Source organism: Micropterus dolomieu, linkage group LG06 (genome assembly GCF_021292245.1).
Source record: "Micropterus dolomieu isolate WLL.071019.BEF.003 ecotype Adirondacks linkage group LG06, ASM2129224v1, whole genome shotgun sequence".
NCBI classification, from domain to species: Eukaryota; Metazoa; Chordata; class Actinopteri; order Centrarchiformes; family Centrarchidae; genus Micropterus; species Micropterus dolomieu.
In genome coordinates this window covers 5,341,962-5,362,390 of record NC_060155.1, presented here as the reverse complement: position 1 = coordinate 5,362,390, position 20,429 = coordinate 5,341,962, and the positions used below count along the sequence as shown (strand labels likewise).

General features: G+C 40.8%; 1 protein-coding gene across 8 annotated transcripts in view; it reads left to right on the top strand.

Annotated features, from left to right (window-relative positions):
• The window catches only part of LOC123971870 (contactin-associated protein-like 4), a 156,039-nt gene that overhangs the window by 19,010 nt on the left and 116,600 nt on the right, over nt 1-20,429 (top strand). The window lies entirely within an intron of this gene.

The window sequence follows — 20,429 nt, the reverse complement described above, 5'->3', positions numbered from 1 at the left end:
ACTGTGATAATGATCCACATTCAAAATTGCACAACAGCTAACTTTATTGACTTCCCTGGCTCTTTAAGTAGTCTAATAGCAGCACAGGTAATTATTATCGTTGTCTACTTACACTCCGGGATGCCAGAAGTTTCTCCTATCATGTTGCGTAACTCGATTTCTTTCAGCCTGATGCAGAGCTCACACAGTTCTTCTGCCTCACTCGATGAGGCTGAACCAGGAGCCTCTGCTGTCCCACTGAAGACGTCCAGAGGTCGGTAATCAGCCGATGCCAAATGTCCCAATGTCATCCAGGCTGCTTTAGCTTCAACCTGCTGAGCGGTGGAGCTGTTTTCATCAGCAGCCACATTGCAGTCTTTATCAGAAGAGGAACTGATAGTCCAAGAGTTCAGCTGGGTTTTTTTAGGGTTAAAAGGAGCCCAGATTTTCTTATTTTCTGTTGTACTGTCGTGGACAGAGGGGAAATAACTGACAGCAGCCATATTGCTCAGAGAGTGCATCGTTTCTGTTTAGATTCAAAGTGGAAGGTGTCCTTAACAACTGTAGAACCAGAAAAGGTCGCTTGCCTTTTTGCTGAGAGCGGACGTAATGAAATGATTGGCTGTGCTTATTAGAGCCCCAGGATTTTTTTCACATTTGTGTCAGAGCATTTGATTTATTGATTGCTATTGGAATGGAATGGAATTTCAAGAAATATAACAAAAATGCTTTCTAAATATTAAAAAAAAAAAAAAAAAAAAAAAAGAGCATCTCAATAGTCAACACCTTAGTGACATACCAGTATCCCTTTTTAACCATCAGTATGACCTAATATTTGAATTTATTGGAGATTGAGAATTTTGCTAGTATTTCTTGCAACAAATAAAGTATCTTTGACCAGCAGAAGTGGTAGCCTAGTACATTATTAGCCATTTGGGGCCCACTAAAATGAGCTGGAATTCCCGGATGAAATACAGTAAGCTAATGCCTACATCTGGCTACGACATGTTTTGGAGTTATGCTAGTTTGTGCTGCTACACTGACTTCCTAATTACATGGTTGATTGCTCTTGACTGGACAGAGCTATGGATGTTTCCTAGCAACCTCACATTCCTAAAGTCACAAATGTTATTAGCGTTAACTTACAAACTTAGGAGAGACTTTAACGGATTTAAGAACAACTTGTAAAACCAAAACATTTTCTTTCTTCCCTTCTTTCAAGTATTTTCCAGTAGTTCGGCTATCTGTAGGAAAATGAAATGCACAGATAATTAAAGCTGCAAGCACCGTTGGGCGGGCCCTCGCAGGGCCTCAGGTGTGATGCGGCCACGTTTTGTCAGAAACGCCTTACTTCCTGTTACCAGTGGGTGGTGCTATGACGTTGAGTGAATATTTTCATGTAGATGTGTTCAGGACGGGACTGATATTGACCATGTGAAGTTTGGTACAGATCTGAGAAAACTCAAAAGATTCACAACATAACTTCATCAATGAAGAAATGTGAAGTCGATTGGACTAAATCCCTAGGAGGAGTTTGTTAAAGTACGGAGCGTGTAAATCATCCAAAAATGACCGTAAAATTCAAAATGGCCGACTTCCTGTTGGATTTAGGGCATCGCTCCAAGAGGTTTTTTGGTACATCTGGACATGCATGTGCCACAGAAATTTCATAAATGTTGGTGAAACGTGCCACGGGGGTGCTTCGTTAAAAGTCATTTCCTCTTTTTTATTTAACCTTTATTTAACCAGATGATCTCATTGAGATTTAGAACCTCTTTTTCAAGAGAGACCTGGTCAAAATGGCAGCATATTAACAAAGCACAGTTACAAATATGAACACCAAGCACACGCACAACAACAAGGAACATTTAACAAGACCCTTAAGATACATAAACAAACCACATTAGACTACTTAAAAGTACAATTTATACATACCATAGGTTTAAAGGATTTAGTTATTTTAAAAGCAGTGACTTTCAAAAAGTGAGAGTTTGAGAATTTATGTGTGTTTAAATTCACCAAAAGAAATCAGATTTCGCAATTGCAAATCGGTCTGCAATGTGTTCCAGGTGGATGTTGCCAGCAGGTATGGCGCTATGACCATGGGTGAATGGGCTGGACTTTTATTAAATTTGTAAATTTTTGTAGAGATCTGAGCATGTACAGTAAAGTTACAACAACTTCCTGTGTCTGTCGAAGCATGCCACTGCCAAGCCATTAACTGAGCCATTAACCACCAGCAGGTTGCGCTATGATTTTGAGTGAATATTGGCATATGGATGTGTTCAGGGCGGGACTTGTAATCCTAATTTAGTGCAGATGTGAGCATGTAGACTGAAGATTGAATAACTTCCTGTTTTATGCTGAATCATCAAGTTTGGATGCCATGCTATCGGCACACTGTTGCATGAAAATTCACCGTATGCACAACTTTTAATCGTCAGTGGGTTTAGACTGCACAGCACAAATCTGAAGTCAGTCGGACTAAATCTCAAATTACACAAAGTTTGTAAATGCCAAAAAAGACCATTAAATCCAAAATGGCCGACTTCCTGTTTGGTTTAGGCAATGGCTCCAAGAGGCTTTTTTTGTGCGTCTGGAAACGATACACGTACCACAGAAATTTCGTACACGTATAGGTGAAGCTTTGTCCGGGGGCTGCTCTGTAGGTGGTGCTAGCGAGCCATTTTGTCAGTCCATGCGCTAAACCCATAAAATAAGAAAGTTTTTGCTGTGTCTGAATTATGTGCAAAGTTTGGTGAGTTTTCGAATATTTTTAGGCCCCCAAAAGTGAGGTTACTTTGCAGAAAAAAGAAAGACAGAAAAATAATCCCTTCAGTTTCAACAGGGACCTCACACGTTTCGTGCTTAGGCTACGTTCATGTTAGCCTACTACAACGTGTAGCCTATTGCCTGCTGAGTATTGCATGCACCTTGCGGTGTGGTATGCCTAATGCTCTTTTATGCTGAAAAGGTGGATGCAAATCTCAGCAGGTAGCCTACAATTAACCTGATCTCACATATTTCTGTGAGACAACATCTGTTCTGCCGAATTATGCCTCCACCTGTTTAGTACCTTTTCAATCACTTTGCTCATTGAAATGCGGTTATCACCACATATTTTTGCTAAATCTCAAGAAATACTTAGCAACTCTAAACATTCATGAAATATATACTTGGAATCATTTATCGCCATTGATGAACCCCACAAAGAATATTACAGAGTTTAAAAGCAGCCTACTGCATGCAATTCTCGGCAGGCATGCAAAATTCGGCATAACACCTGACCAAAAAGCTGTAACTGTTCAAGAGGGCTATGTGTCAGCAGCACTCGCAGTGGAAGATGGGAAACTGGAAGACCTAGTTTGGCATTGCAGAGGGTCTTGGAAAACGTTCCGGGGACTGAAAGGGGGGTTCAGAAGAGGAGGAGGCGCATGGAAGTTGGAGATTTTGCCGCGCAGTAGCCTACAACTACGTTACCTCTCTCTCTCTCTCTCTCTCTCTCTCTCTCTCTCCTCTCTCTCTCTCTCTCTCTCTCTCTCTCTCTCCGTTCCTCCTCTCCTCCTTCATTCGGGTTTGGGGAGATCTCTCTTGGAGCTGGAGAGGAGAGGTTGGCCGTGTCTCTCCTCTGCAGCCTCCCGCCGCTTCATCATGGATCTGGGGACTAAAAGAGTCGCTGGGATTATCGCTCTGGTCGCCCTGCTTCTCTCCAGCTCGTACGGGACAACCGGAGAAGGTGAGAGACCGTGCGCTTTTTCACTTTTCCCGGAGGAGACGGAGCGAGTCCGGGTAGCGCAGACCCGAGAGGGGGAGGCTGTAAACGGGGCTTCATCCCTCGGTCACCGCCTGGAAAAAAACCCCGACTTCTGTTAATAGATGTAGCGATATTTCAGTTTATTTCAGTTGTTTGTTTCATTTAGGCTACTTACTGTACTATTCGTCTGGGGAAAGTGCAGGGCTGTGTTATTGCTGTGTTGTGAATGCCCGGGCAGGTTGTGCGTATCGGTCGCGCATCAGCGCTCCGTTGTTAAAGAGAGAAGGAGAGTTAAAGCTGTTTGATGTGAATGATTTCATTTTGTTACATTTACGTTTTAACAACGTCATTATGCTCACAGTAACGTTTAAGCAGAACGTGTCTTTCCCACAAATTTTAGAAGCCAACTTTTATGCCAACCCCTTTCCTCTTTTTCACTTGTTTTACTTTATTTTATTTACATATTCCGATTCTCAACCTGTGATGGCTCCTGCATGGCTTTGCATTCTCTCAGCTGCACAGAGAAGGTTTCTGATTCACAGAGCTGAATGTAAAAGGTCTCAGCTGTGTGTTTTATCCTCTATAGGCTAAAAGAAGCATTGTTTCCACTATTATAAGCCAGCTCATCCACTGTGTGCATAAAATAAGGTTATCTCTCTTCTTTTTTGGTTAATTTGGTGCTCGGAGCAGCGTGATGAGTATCCTGGGACTGAGCCACGTTTGGCTGCTCTCTGGAGCGTGTGAGCACAGAGTGTGAAGGTGTGTGAGAGAGAGGAAATGGTTAGGCTATGTGCAGGTTGGAGAGGTGGGTTTTTGGACTGAGGGGTTGCTGGTTTTGATTGTGTGATTCCTGCAACGGGGAATGCAATGCCAGTCCTCAAGTGCCACTGAGCCATGTTTGACACCGACACTGGGCTGTGTCCAGGTCTGAAGCTGTGTCAGTGTGTGAATGTGAAGTGGGGCTTGTGCTGATATCCTTTTCCACCTGAGAGAGCAGGAGGTAGAGAAAGGGAGGGAAAATTTAAGAGGAGAGAAAGAGGGCAAATGGAGGAGAGAGAGGGCAGTGATGTATGCCTCCATCCCTCCACTGTTTTATTCTCCTCTTCCACAACTTCCTCCTGTTTTGCCCTCATTTTCTGTTATATATGAAACCCCCTTTTTGCCTGCAATTTCTTGGCTATTCCTGCTGTTGCTGTTAAATATTAAAATACATCCGAATTATATTTCCATCTTCCCTTTCTCTATCTGGCTTCTTCTCAGTTACTGCCTCCCCCCCCCCCTCCCCCCCCCCTTTTTCTCACCTCTCTTCATCCAGCTAATTCACTTTAGCGGGGATGTTATAGCCAAAGCAACACGCAGTTACCCCTGGTGTGTTTATGTTTGTGTGAGATGCTGAGTCTGATCTTTCTGCTGTAGTTTAATGTTACAACAGTCGGCTGATGACGGGGAGACAATGAGACAGATTGCTGCCTCCCTGAAAGAAACACCTACAGACTTGCTAACTCTCCGTCCTCTCCTTTCTGCTTGTTGCTCTTTCCTTTCTGTCTTCCTGTCGTGTCCTGTCACCTTCTCTCCTCCTCCTTTGTCCTCCCAACAACATCTATCTCTATTTTTTGTCATACCCTCTGTGTTTTTCTTTCTTCTCCTATACCTGGATCTCTGCCCCGCTGCGTATCTAAAACAGAGAGCTGCTGAGTTTTTAATACTAACTGTGCTACTGACACATTTTGGTCAAAAACTGTATTGATCTAGAGCGATCCATGGAAACGCTTTCACCCACAATCGGCAGGCAACCTCATTTGTCTGAGACTTCCAAATCACTGCTGTAGAAGAAATCTGTTTTAAGATGTAACGCTACGGTTAAGGTTTGGTTTGGGTTAGGCACAAAAACAACTTGGTGAGGTTTAGGGAAAGATCATGGTTTGGATTAAAGTGATTTCTTTGTTAAGGTTAGGTGACCTTTGTCTTCATGGTTACAGTAATATACACATGGTTAAGATTATAGAACCGCCGTGGTCATGGTTACGAACATTGACTGTCTGTTTGAAATGGGAAACAAACAGCTGTTTCCCGTGTTAAAGTACGATTTTTGGTTTAACTTTCCATCCACCCTGACCTCCTCCCTATGTGGACATTGTTGCTCTATGATACATCATCTGACTTCCTTCTTTGTTCTCGTCCTGATTACTGCTGCCAGCAGCATACTTGTCATTTACACTGGGGACGCTGGGGACATGTCCCCACCACTTTTTGAAAGCGATTGTAAAAAATAAAAATCTGATAAATTGCTTGCAACCAGAAATGTTAAATAACAAATGAAAATGCTGTAAGAAAGGTTTATCTGCACAACAAGAATTGCAATGCAATGAACATATAGAAGAAACTGTCCAAAAAAGTTACCTAAACTAAAAAAAAAAAAAACAAGCTACTGATTACTGCATTACATTCCAATCATTTTTTATGTTTTGAATTGTCACCTGCCACCTGAATGTTGTGTTTTATCTCAATATAAATAAAGACATTTCCACCATAAATTGAAAAGAAGCACAATGCAGAAAAAAGTGTCAGCGGGAGGAGCCCCAGACCCCCTGATCGTATATCTTCGGCGGGGTGTCGCAGTTTGGCAGGTTTGCGTATCGGCTCCTCTGTGAGCCTCTGAGACCTATAGTAGTGTCGCCCAAAAACACATCTTTGTGTAGCTCTGCAGAGACATTTCTGTGTATGTTCGTTTCAATGCCTCCATCTTCTTAAAAGAGCTTGACCCATCACACCTATTCAATGACGAAAAAGGACTGTGATACATTTCTGCCTTCATATGAAAATACTAACAGCTTAAGAAATATGTTAAATGAGCACTTGTGAAATGAAAATTCTCTGCAGCTTTTTTGAGTCTGCTCAACATTGAAGGATCCATATTGAATATTTAGTGTGGGACTATTACATGTAAATGAACGTCCATTTTCTCTCTCTCGCTGTCTATCTCTCTGTTTATCTCGCTCGGCCTGACCCAGCAGCACACTCATCATACACGGACCATAAACTGCAGCAGCATAATAAGTTAAGACTGCAGATGTAAAGGGATCCCAGCCGCAGGTTTCGGACTGAGCTTCACATCTCCTTCCCGCCCTGCAAACAGTTTGTTGTTCATTATGGAGGTGGTGCTAAATGATATCAAAGTAGAAATACATATTTTCAAGGAAATCAGTGCGTGAAACAGCTACACTGCAGGGACGGAAAAGTCACTGTGCGTTTAATCGCCTTCCAATATTACAACATGAAAGAGTCGCTGTGTGTTTAGTAGCTCAGACTTCGGCAGCCAAATGATTAAAATATAAATGAAAATGTGGCTTTGAGAGAATGATTCCTTAAGGTTTGAAAAAAGTTATTAGTGTCTTGTGGTTACAGTACTTCAGGTTTGTTGTTTGTTGCTTTGTTTTTCCTATTTCTGTAGAGAAAGGCCAATTTATATGTCTGTGTCGAATCTACGCCGTAGGTACGACGTAGCCAGCGCGTAGCCTACAGGTAGACTCGTAGCCCGAAGCACACCTCCCCACATTTCCTCCTATTGCCCTTCTTCCGCCTCAACTAGTTCAAGGGATATACATACCATCTCCTCCGACATCGATCAGCTCTACATCTTCATTAGCCTACACCAATGAAGAAGAAGAAACTCATGGAACATAGAAACCCCACTGCCAGCTAGCGTTTTGGCGGTGTAATTGCAGAGCGGAGCTAAATTCAAGACTTGCCTTTTTAGTACCACATAGAATGCGACAGTCAACAATCACGCTTTTAGTTTATAGGTGTGGAACATCTCCTGGCAGCCCGCAATCAGATAATAAGACATTTTATGTAACAGCCTACAGCAGGCTAGAGGACATCATTTAAATTTAAAATGTTTAATACATGCTGATGCCATTATGAGTTACATGCATTGTGAGACTTTTCAAGACCTGCATATAGCCTGTCTTGCATATGCTGTATTATAAGATTGAATGTGTGGAATTGCTTCAAAATTAGTTTGAAAAACAGCAGAGGTGTTTTGCAGACCATCCTTGTATAACATGAAGAACACTAGAGGTTTCTGTCTTTACCCTTAACACGGAGCCAAGCCCTCAGATAGTTTTATTGTCTCATTACTTGTTTTGTTAGGATTTATTTCACGGTTTCTCTGAGCACAGCAGTACTTTTAATTTATGTCTGTATTAATTACTGGATTAAATTAGCTTTTCTGTATTGTTAGCTGGTGGTTTTCCTCAGATGCCTCCTCATTCTTTGAGCAGTTTCCTTTTTATGCCTTTGGATTTCAGTTGCTTCTAAAGATATAAACATGGCATCTATACATGTCATGCTTGAGGGTTTTGTTCTGTTAAGTGCAGCTTAAAGTTTCCATATTACACTAATTTTCAGGCTCACACTTTTATTTTGGGTGTCTACTAGAAAATGTTTAAATGCTATAATGCTTTAAAAACACATTATATTTTTCTTATTATTATTGCTTAAGCACCTCTATTCACCCTCTTACTGAACACTCCCGTTTTAGCTGTTGTCTTTTTAAGGCCTCCTCCCTAAAAGCCCACTTTCTTCTGATTGGCCAATTTGTGGAAGCCCCGGGGGCAAGTTTTAAAAAGGAAAAAAGAAGAAACAGGCTGTAAAGTATCACATAGACTTTTCCGTCAGTGCCGTTCAAGGAGTACGTCTCTTAAGTGTTAAGTCTAAAGTCACTTTATTTCCCAGAATGCATCTCAAGATCCACCTCAGCAGCTTATTCTCTTGGTGTACATTATGTGTGGGTAGACTGAGTCATTGTGGTGGAGTAATGAGCCTCTAGTACAGAAAAAGTAAGGAGAACAATGTCATAGCTGCTGTTCCTGGTTGTTCAAAGTATAATAAGGCTTTTGAAGAGGCTCCTTCAGGTGCAAAATTGGTCTCCCACCTCGTCTTACATACTGAAAGAAACATTTCTTTGTGTCATTTCTGAACATTGGTGCAAAATCACGACTTTTGAAATAAGTTCTTGCTGTTTAATTGTGTGGAGTTGCACCAAAACCTGGCTATAATTGTTTGTTTTAATATTGAATCATTTTCAATAAATCCTCTATACATTCAAGCAGGATGAAATACACATAACCAAACTAAAGATGCATTGCCTCCCATTGCATTTAACAATGTTTTAGTGTTTTGTTGATATCTTTTTGAGTTGCGTAGAGATGGTGCTGAACATGGTGTCACGAAAACACTTACGTTTTGTTTCTGACCACCTGATAAATGTAAGTCTAATATTCACTCTCTTTTAGCTTTTGGTCTCCATCAACTCCTGGAGGAAATATCTGGCTCTTTACCTGTTAAATGCTCCACTATGTTCACCAGCTATTTGCTAATTATATAGACTCTTTACTGCCGTTTGGTCGTTTGGTTTATCAGAGCTTTTTTACTGGAAACAGATGCCTGCTGGGAGAAACAGGATTGATGAGAACAGTGGGAGAGAATCGTAACAGTAAAGTTGTCTGCTGGAAAACTAAAACGAGTTAAAGGTCTCTTATTACGCTCATTTTCAGATTCATACTTTTATTTTGGGTGTCTACTAGAAAAAGTGTACATGCTTTAATGTTCAAAACACATTATTTTTTCTCATACTGTCCATTGCTTCAGCACCTATTCTACTCTGAACACCCTGTTTTAGATCCTGTCTCTTTAACATCCCCTCCCTAAAAGCCAACTTTCTTCTGATTGACCAATTTTTGGAAGCCCGGGACAGCAACCAGCTGGCATAGCGCCTACGCAATGTCTGGAGATAGGCCTCACTGATTACAATACAAAAAAAAAACTTTATTCACTGGATCAGATTTAATGGAGAAAATATTTTCTAGTTTTTCCTCTGATGTTCTCCGACTGCTCTGCCTCAGCTTGCAGTGATTTGCCAGATTTCCTGATGGACAGATATTTTCACAACCGTTAAAGCACTTTCTGCGAGACATATTGAACAACCTATAGCTCTTGCTCAGCAATAGAATGACTGCATGGTGTTGGACGTTGGGGTGTATTCAGTAAGTTTTCAGTGGGCAGGGCCATCTACTGCGCTAAAGGGCTGGAGGAGGTTCTAACCTACACAGATCCATTCATAACATCAAGCAGGGAGCCTAAGAGAGGATGTTTTTTTCCTCATAGTCTGGAGATCTTTAGACACACCAGGAACATTTATATTTATGTTGAAAAGACATGAAAAAGGGCCTTTTTCATAATATGAGACCTGTGACGGCTAGGGCTGGACAATAAAACACTAACAATAATTATCGCAATATAATTTTTTTCAATAACAATATAACAAATGTTCAATAAATATTCAATAAATGTTTGACTTTATTCACTTGAATTATAAACAAATTAGGACTTTTTTTTTTATTAAGATGTTTATTTTGTAGGGGAAAAGGGACCCAAAAAAGCTTTTACTTAATTTGACTCGTGCATATTTGTTGACAAAGATTTTATCATAATTCTGTTCTAACTGATCCACTGTTTAGCATCTAGTGTTGACTATAATTTAGAGTTTAAACCACAATTAACCATCAGGTTTCTTCAACTTCCACTCAGGAGCAAAAATCTGCCTTTAAACTCAAAAGAAATAACGATTTGATACTTATCGTGATAATTATTGATATCGAAATAGATGAAAATCTTTATTGTGATAAAATTTTTGGCCATATTGTCCAGCCCTATGACGGCCCCAGGTTTGGGCCCTCTCTTGTTGTTTCTATCTTGCTGTGTTTTTTGTCTCTTTAATCCAGGTAATTGGTGGTTGGAGTTGATACCTGGTGTGAACAGGCGGTGCTCAGGTGGCTATAAAGGAGCCTGTTTGATGATTTGATGCTCTCTTCTCCTGGCCTGCCGACTGATTCTGTTTTGCTTGGTTCTTTGTGTTCTACACCCATACACTCCACTCACACACTCTCGACAGACACCTACAATTGTATATTTTGCTTAATTTACTTATTAAAATATCTATTATTATTTTCAGACTGTGTGGATTCCCGCTTTTGTCACATACTGTTGAGCCAGGTTGTTGACTTTAATGGCGAAAACGTTTAATAGAGCTGTGAGGAATCACAGAGTCATGCGATAATTCTCTGTGGATTTGTAGTAGCCGGGTTTCCATCTAAGTGTCAAGCAAATTAGAGTAGAAGAAGTACCGGTCGTGAACGGGAAACACAAGCAATAATTTGGTTTCCCCCATTAGTCACACATGCCTGTTGCTACTACCATGTTTTCTTCTTCTTCTTCTCGGAGTGGAAACAGCTGATCAGTCTCTGTGTCACAGAACAGGTGTTTGGAAAAGGTGTTTCCATTTCCCATTAAGCGCATTAACACACGCAAAAAACCCTCAAGCATATGTAAAAACTTTTTTTTTTCCGATTCTGCTATTTCCATCAACCTTTTTTTATGCTATACTTCAAAGTGCGTGTAAAAATATGTATGTATGTATGTAATATACTGCTTATGAGCAACTCTTTTCACCTTACACATATTAATTTGACCTATTGTTAATTAAATGTGGTTGTTTAGTGCAGCTTTACACCCAGTTCTTTTTTCCTCTTCAGTCCAACTGTGCCCAGTGAAAAACAGAATAAAACACTCAGGAAACAATTAATTCCATTCACCAATCTTGCTAGTGATAGCCGCATTGTTCTATAGCCATTATATCATCCTATTAAATTTGATTTGAGAATTAAATAATGAGGTCACCTCTACCCATGTAAGGCTTGTAAGTACTCTAGGGGTAATTTAATTTAACAGATGTATGTAGAAACTTTAGTCTTTATTGACAAAGGGAGGATTCAAGATGGATTGATGACGAGACTTGTGTGCTCCTTGCGAGAAAGACAGCAAGAATGAGATGAGAGGAAATTAAACTTAAATGGGGGGAATGGATCACTGAAAATGAAAAAAAGAAAAACAAACACACTCATAAAATCTAATAAATAAAAATGGAACAAATCCAAAAGATACTTTATACTGAAGGTAAAAGTGGTATCTAACTCTTGTATTAGTTACTAAACAAGAGGAAGGACTGTGGATTGAGACTGTTTGCAGTCTGCTTGCCTAATTAAATAAGTACATGTAAAAATAATGGTTGTGATTACCTGAAATTTAGCAGACTTGAGGATCGATACATAGCAGATTAACAGGGGCCTCTTCAAATGTGAAGACCTCTTTAGATTATAGAGAAACATTTTACAACATTTAGGAAAGTAAATCACAGTTAAGGGTTTGGATTGAGAGTACAGATGAGTAAAAAGTATTGTCATAAGAAGTTGCGGTGACCCAAATTAAAACCAAAGACCTTATTGCCTTGATGGAAAAGTTTTTGGACCTTGGAGGAGTATCTGCCATTTACAAGCCACAACCAAAAACAAAGAAATAAACCACAGCACCCTGAAACCAATAACTTGTCCTTCAGCCATTTATTCCTCAAAGAACCCACCTGTAGTACATCATTCGTTTAATCATCATCCACTCTGACTTTTCTCTCCGCATTTCATTTGTTTCAGTACTCTGTCAGTGCCAGGGGCAGGGCCTGACTGAAGCTGTTTATCAGAGTGAATTGAAGAAGCTAAAAAAGATCCCGAGAGGTTTGATATTTGCGTTTCTTCACTCACAATAATTCAGCGTCCGAGCTGCAGGCCTGAATCACGTCTATAAGTGGAGCTGCTTTTCATCCCATTTCATTGAGACACTGTATATTTGTATATATGTTGTGAGCATTCAGATGTGGACATGTCAAATGCCAAAAGACAACTGAGGAGCGACATATGGAAACTTAAGTCTCTTTCTTTCTGGTGATTTTACCCAAATCTTGTTTATTAAGTCTTTAGGATCTTTGGCTAATGGCCACACCCACTGGTTTTACTTCATTTGCTTCTAGTGATGGAGGGGAGAATGGCTGTAGTTTACTGTTATAGTTACTGTATATTGGTTATACAGAGCATGGTGAGGAAATGATGTTTCAGAGCAGTCACCACATCCAGGTGAAATATGGTACCTAGGGCTGAACGATTTGGGGAAAAAAATCTAATTGCAATTTTTCTGCCAGATATTGCGATTACGATCCGATTTGGGATTTTTGTGTTTTAAATTTAGCTAAAGTTCAATATTCACTGCCAGTCTATTTTTGTTGCCTGCAGAGAGCGGAACCGAAAGGGTTCACAGAGAGCTGTTATCCGTAGTTGAAGCACACAAAATGACAAATTAACAACACGTCAACATCGTAGGGCAGGCTAAACACTCTGCTGAAACACTTCAGTGTGAGTTGATGCCAGACAAAACCGCGGCACAGCCGCTTCCTGTATCTGTTCCACTGACGCCATTATCTCACGTTTTCCTCTAGTTTCATTTATTGTTGTAAAATGTACACACCCGGTGCCCACTCTGATTGGTGAGTAGGACCGTAACAGGAGGTGCATGGCGCTTGTGATTGGCGAGCGGATCTGCCACACAAGGATGACAATGGAATGAATTTGCAATTGCATGATTGTTTAAAAGGGGTCTGGGCCGGTATTTATCAAGCTTCTCAAAGTGCCATTTTAGTGCCATTCTTAAGTGCTGAGAATTCATGAAATTTACTCCTACTTTTAAACTTCAGAATAAAAGCAAGTTATCAAATGTCTTAAAGCTAAGAATCACTCTTACTCTCCCAGTTATTTGTGGTTAGGAGCTGCCAGTAGTGCTTGTGATGGTGCTGTGGAGACAGAGACATGCATCTTTCAGGAGAGGAAAAATGTTTCTGAATTATTTGACGACGGGCAGTCAATAAGACGGGGTCGGACAGCTCTTTGTCAGTGAGTTGGTGAGGGAAATTCTTTATTGTTGAATGTGTGTTGAACATAAACTCCTCTTAGGAATTTCACCATTCAATGTGAATTTATCTGAGAATATTTATAAATAAGGAAATCTATTCAGTGTTTGGTCCTTGGCGACATCGTCATCCAAAATCCTGTTTGCGGCACAGCAAAGTGTCGCAAATCAGCACTAAGGCTGACACTTAAGATTTAGTCCTACACTTCACTCAAATTAGGACTATGATGCTTGATAACTAACTTTTAAGCACAGCTTTGAGCCAAGAATTTTTTTACTCTTAAGTCAGTTTTTAGCAGTGTTCTTCTGAGTAATTCTGAGAAGCTTGATAAATACGGGCCCTGGTGTGCTGTATAATTAACCTTCATTTTAATCGCCGTCTTCACGTTTAGCTAATCGCGTTCTTTCAAATCGCAATTTCAATTTAAAAACGATTAATCGATTAATACCTAATGGTACCTATTGTAAATGCTAAGGAAGGTTAGAATCAAGGGCAACCGGACTATGCTAAATATGCTTGAAGGTGTAGCTGAAGAAGCCTCTTGTATGAAAGACGAAATGTCTTTGAGTATCTTCAACCAAGTCCGGTTGCCCTTAATTTTAACCTTCCTTTAACCTGAGATGCCTACAACATAAACTTATACCAAACAGCCTACATCAAGGCTCCACTGTAAAAGGACCCAGAGCTGGAATGATCCTGGAGAAGGGGCAGTACCAGCTACTGAATGGGAGTGTAAGACAGATCCACTTCACCATTTAAATAAGCATAACTGAAGAAGCCTCTCGGAAGAGTGGCAAAATGTCTTTGAGTATCTTCAGCCTAGTCCACTTGTCCTTGATTTTAACCCACCTTGGATAACTATGACCGAGATGACCGAGAACCTTTAAAGATGTACTGTAAATGCAAACCTCCTAGTGATCAGATTGAGCCACTGATGGAATTTAATGTTTTTAGTGTATGAAAGCATTACAATTGAATTTATGAGTCATACAACGAGGTTAGAAAGTAGGGCTTATTTTATTTGATTAAATTAGTTCAAAAGGTGGCAGTTTTCAAACCACATGTACTGCTCTTGTAATTACAACACACATAATAATAATCAGTGTCTTAACAAGCTGTAGCAAGTGACAATTTATGCTGCTGACGCCTGATTTCACCGTCCATGATGTCACCCAAATATGTACTTAACTAGTTAAATAAAGTTAGTTATGTGAGTTTATGCAATAACAAATAGGAACTCATGGCTCTTGTCTACTTAATATGCAGTGTTGGGCAAGCTACTTGGAAAAATGTAGTGAGCTAAGCTATTAGCTACTCTACATTAAATGAAGCTTCCTACAGTGAAATGTAGCAAGCTAAGCTACAGCAACGTGGCAAAGTAGCTTAGTACATTAGTTACATTAGTAACTTAGTACATCAAAGCTAGTTTAAATTTTTAGGTCATTATATATAAATATATACACACACACACACACACACACACACATACACATACAAACACACACTCACACACACAGTAGACTATAGGCCTAGTTTATATTGAAATTACTTCATTCCACAGTAGCAATAGAAGAAAGACTAAAAACCTGCTCCAAACAGTGTGTGTGAGAGAGACAGCTAATCAGACACACAGAAACTCTCCTACTTACTGCCATATCATTGCAGCTAAATGTATTTTCTCATGCAACAAACGGAGAACCATTGTTGTTTGTATAACATAACTTAATTATCACATCATTAATTAATTATGTATTTTTTATTGTTTATATGTGAATTTGTGCTCTGGCACCATTGCAATCTAAACAACCTAAACATTCATGGCAATGGGCCAGAGAGAAAGAGAGAGAGAGAGAGAGAGAGAGGGAGAGAGAGAGAGAGAGAGAGAGAGAGAGAGAGAGAGCTCATCTCATGGAAACAGGTTTCTGCCACTACATATCAAAGTTTCCTCCTCACTAGAGGAAGAGGTGTCCAGGCTGGACCCTGATCCTTCTCACAAGAGGTGTTACAGTAACTATCACAATAGAAAGAAATAAAAATAGCGTGTCTTTACTCCCCTGCTGCAAAGTCGCAGACATCAGCCCAAGGATCGGTACGTGATGTCACCTTCACAGGAAGCGCTTCTGCCGGCTGCACATACAGGTCCGTGTGTGGCGGTGGCGTCACTTACTGATCCTTCAGAAATACTTGGGTTGGGAAAATGTAGCTGTGTGGACGGTACCGCGCTACTCAACCAATAAAAGAGCTTTCTTACTGAAAAGCTATGTGATTCAGTAAATAGCAACACTACCACCAAGCTACTGAGAAATGTAGTTAAACTAGTAATGGCGCTACTGCCCAACACTGTTATGCTCTCTGTGCCAGTGTCAGTACTAGGCCATTTTTCCAAAATGGTTTTACGGAAGGAGAAAGACCACACAGTATAGTTTGTATGTATGTAATAAAATTAGAATGAGCTTCAAAGAAAGATCACAGGGAGGACCAATCAGCAGCTGTGCTGTTTTATCAGATTATAGTAATGTAGGAAGTTTGTGATTCTTGGTTCAGTTATATATTGTTTAATAGACAGGCCTGTAGTCGAAATTCTACAAAATACTTTCAGAGTCAGAAAAATGACAATAAGATATTTTCCTCAAATCATTTAGACCTATTACAAGGCTCCATTTTTCCCAGTCGTCATCTTCAAGTAAACTTTCCTTCTCTTTCTCTTAGACTCATCAGTCTTCCTTGAGGTTTTATCTCCCCTCTGAGCTGATTTAGCGCCACTGGAGTGTGTGCTATAATCGTAGCCTAATGACAGATAATCTGAAGAATACTAAATGACTTTAATCCTAGCCTAATGGCAGATAATACCACTACCCTCCTACAGTGTGTGTGTGTGTGTGTGTGTGTGTGTGTGTGCTGATTTGCATTTTCGCCCTTGTCGTTTAAATGATAGTGAGTCACTGGTTCATCTGAGTCACCACATTCCCAGTTGAGCCTCAAGGTTTTAAACTAACAACTTAAACTTTGTAGTCAGTTTACTTTCTGCCTGCAGAGAGAAATTGAGTCCTGCCTGAAAGTCAAATGTAAATAGCTGTATCTGAGTCTGGTGACAGAGACTGTTAAGGAAGTGGAGTTCCTGCATATTCAGACAGGTTGTCCTGTGATTAAACTTGATGACGGCTTACATGATGGGCAATCATAAGTTTTTTCCCTTGAACTCCGTGGTCTCAGCTAATTAGGCTGTAAGATCAGCATGGTTTGGTTATTCACAAACTCGGTGTTGAAGGAACAGCTTGATTATTCAGATGCTGCAGGCTGTGGAGGGATTTAATATGAGTTACAGCAAATTATTAAGATGCTGGAGGCTTAATGGCAAATTCAGGGGTGTTATTACTCACCCAATGACGGCTATTGTGTGCCTTAAGAAAGAGTTGGTTATTTAAGCTGTGGAGGCTCCCGGGGAATATTAGGGATGCTTGATTAAATCTCATGGAGTATCCCTCATCTGTTCCAGGAAAAGGAAATGCTGAAAATGGAGAGCGGAAACTGGACCTTATTTCAGGTGTGGCAAAGCCTTTTTTGTGGGATTTATTGCTTTTCAGTGAACTGGTTGTTTGCAATGAAAAGCCTGGGATCTGTTGAAGTCAAGTGTACAGAATGAACGTGGAGCCACCAGTCGTGAATGTGGCTTTATTAACACAGGAACAGGTAGCGAGCAGCAGCAAGTGAGCAGCCAAGGCCGTCCCCAGAAGAAGTCTGGCTCCCCCAAAATGAAGCCATTTACAGTATCAAACGGAGCTTTCGTCAACACAGAGGACTCGTTGTCGCTTCAGATATCAGCTTTCATCTGCTGAGGTCATGATACTCCGTCCCTCTGAGACAGTAGACTCAAACAACAAATGGATTTTATAGTTACAACTCTGTTTGCACCAGCGGATACATTAGTTATGACTGTCATAATTGGATATTATATTGGGGACATTAAACTTACCCACTGTAACTGCATTAGTTACCAAGGTCACCATGCTCTTTCAGTCTCTATTACAGCAGGGAATAGCCTTTGACTAGACAGATTGTCCACACAGAGTGTGTGCAGTTGGTGCATAACACAACATATCATAAAAGAATGACACATAGTCATAGACAATAATTAAACAGTAGAAAATATGCATTAAGAGAAAGTACGAGAAGCAAAATAAATTTTATAAAGGGGCCTCAGCTGCCCTCATCTGAACATGAGTAAACTATGGGGCGCTAGAATGTGTTCAGCAAAGTTCATCTGTTACTCAGACCACTCGAATGCAAAGTTTGGCAACAGCATTATCTGCTGCTCACTGTGCTTGCTCCCCGCTGCACATTTTAATGCCAGTCGTCAGTAAGCAAACCAGTGTACCCACATCACTTCATATGCCTCCGTTGAGGCTCTTTTTCACTGAGATAGATGCTTGTCACAGTTTAACATTCTCTCTGTTGTGTATTTTTATGAACCCAGTGACCACAGCATTGCAGACTGCTGAGAAGAAGCAAGCCTGGTCATTTTGAATTAGAGAGGAGGTCAGAGCTGAGTCAGTGGCCATTAAAGAAGGATGGGTAAGGCTGAATTTCAGCAATACAAGACAGAGCTTAATAAGGGCTAAGCACTAAGGTGCGGTCAGAAGAGGAAGAGGAGGGAGGACAGTGTGGGAGAGAGAGAAAGAAGAGGGGGAAGAGCAGTAAAAAGTCTGAGAGGATAAACTTGAGGGGTCAAAATCAGCAGGCTATCTGGTAGTAGTACTCCCTCTGTGTTTTTCACAACTGCAGTGACATTTTCCACTGGCTTTCCCATTTCATCCCTCAATGACTTTGCTGTATGTGTGCACGGGCCACCATCTGCTTTCTGGATGCACCGCCTCACATCTTTGAGATGATTTGACTTCATAAGATGAAGCAGGAGGCAGAGGAGGAGGATGACAGTAGATAGCAGGAATGAAGGCAACTGAAGAAAGCTGACAGGGACGGGAATGAGCGAGAGAGGAAGAACACAAGGGGAGTAAAGTGTAGGAAGGCTGAAGATTGAGTGGTAAGAAAATGGGAGTAACTGGAAGAGGAGGAGGAGGAAAGAAGGATGATAAGAAAGTGTGTCTACTTAATAGTGTCCTCCTGTCTGTGTCCCTGCTGTGACATTCTCAACTGCCTCTACAATTCACCCCTACTGGCTTTTAAGGGAGTGTTCATGTTCAGCCCCAAGAGTACTGGCTTTCTGCAAGACTGCGTTGGTATAAATATTAATGCCAACGCTAACGGTTGGATCTGTCTGTGTTTGTGACATTGTCAGTAGTACCTTAAAGGTTCAGTGTGTAAGATTTAGTGGCATCTAGTGGTGAGCGTTATGAATTGCAACCATCTGTCCAGTCTACCACTGCCCCCTATCCTTTCAAAGAGCATAGGACAGCTATGGTGGCTGACACAGCACAAAAGGTGTCTCTTCTGAGACAGCAGAGAGTGGCCAGTCAAGAAATGAGGTTTCTGTAGGTAGATATATTAAGAAATTATATTTAATATTCAGTAAAACCATATGTTATTGTGACTTAGTCACTGACAGATAACATGGAAAATGTAAACCAAGAGTGTGAAACACTGTCACTGTTTCTGCACCACAGTCCATTATAAACCACACAATAAATAAAGTTTATGCAAACATTACCAAGGGAAACACAAAACTGCCCGCCAACAATAATATCTGGCTCGCAGCCAGATTATGGTGCTTTGATAGCAGCAAAAATATAAACAAATAAACACTTTATTGCGGTGTTGAAATAGATCTCAGTCATGACAGCAACAGTTACTCACATAATCACTTCCTCTTTAGTGGTTTTGCCGGTTTCTTTATTGTTGAATGTGTGTTGAACAAACTCCTCTTAGGAATTTCACCATTCAATGTGAATTTATCTGAGAATATTCTTAAATAAGGAAATCTATTCAGTGATTGGTCCTTGGCGACATCGTCATCCAAAGTGTCGCAAATCAGCACTAAGGCTGACACTTAAGATTTAGTCCTACACTTCACTCAAATTAGGACTATGATGCTTGATAACTAACTTTTAAGCTCAGCTTTGAGCCAAGAATTTTTTTTTTTTGCCTGCCATCTGTTGAAGAGAGAAAAAAAAGTTGTCCCAAGGTGGGATCAAACACTTGACTGTTGGGTTATGAGGCCTGCACCTTACTGACTGAGCTAACCAAACAACAAGTTGAAGTGAGTCAGTGTTATGTCTTATATTCTCATCCACCCTCTAATGGTTGAAAATATTGATTCCATGCAAGACTTATTTGCTGACCCCTGATGTACACTGCTCAAAAAAATAAAGGGAACACTTAAACAACACAATGTAACTCCAGGTCAATCACACTCCTGTGAAATCAAACTGTCCACTTAGGAAGCAACACTGATTGACAATTGTGCAAATTGACTGTTGTGCAAATGGAATAGACAACAGGTGGAAATTATAGGCAATTAGCAAGACACCCCCAATAAAGGAGTGGTTCTGCAGGTGGTGACCACAGACCACTTCTCAGTTCCTGTGCTTCCTGGCTGATGTTTTGGTCACTTTTGAATGCTGGCGGTGCTTTCACTCTAGTTGTAGCATGAGACGGAGTCTACAACCCACACAAGTGGCTCAGGTAGTGCAGCTCATCCAGGATGGCACATCAATGCGAGCTGTGGCAAGAAGGTTTGCTGTGTCTGTCAGCGTAGTGTCCAGAGCACGGAGGCGCTACCAGGAGACAGGCCAGTACATCAGGAGACGTGGAGGAGGCCGTAGGAGGGCAACAACCCAGCAGCAGGACCGCTACCTCCGCCTTTGTGCAAGGAGGAGCAGGAGGAGCACT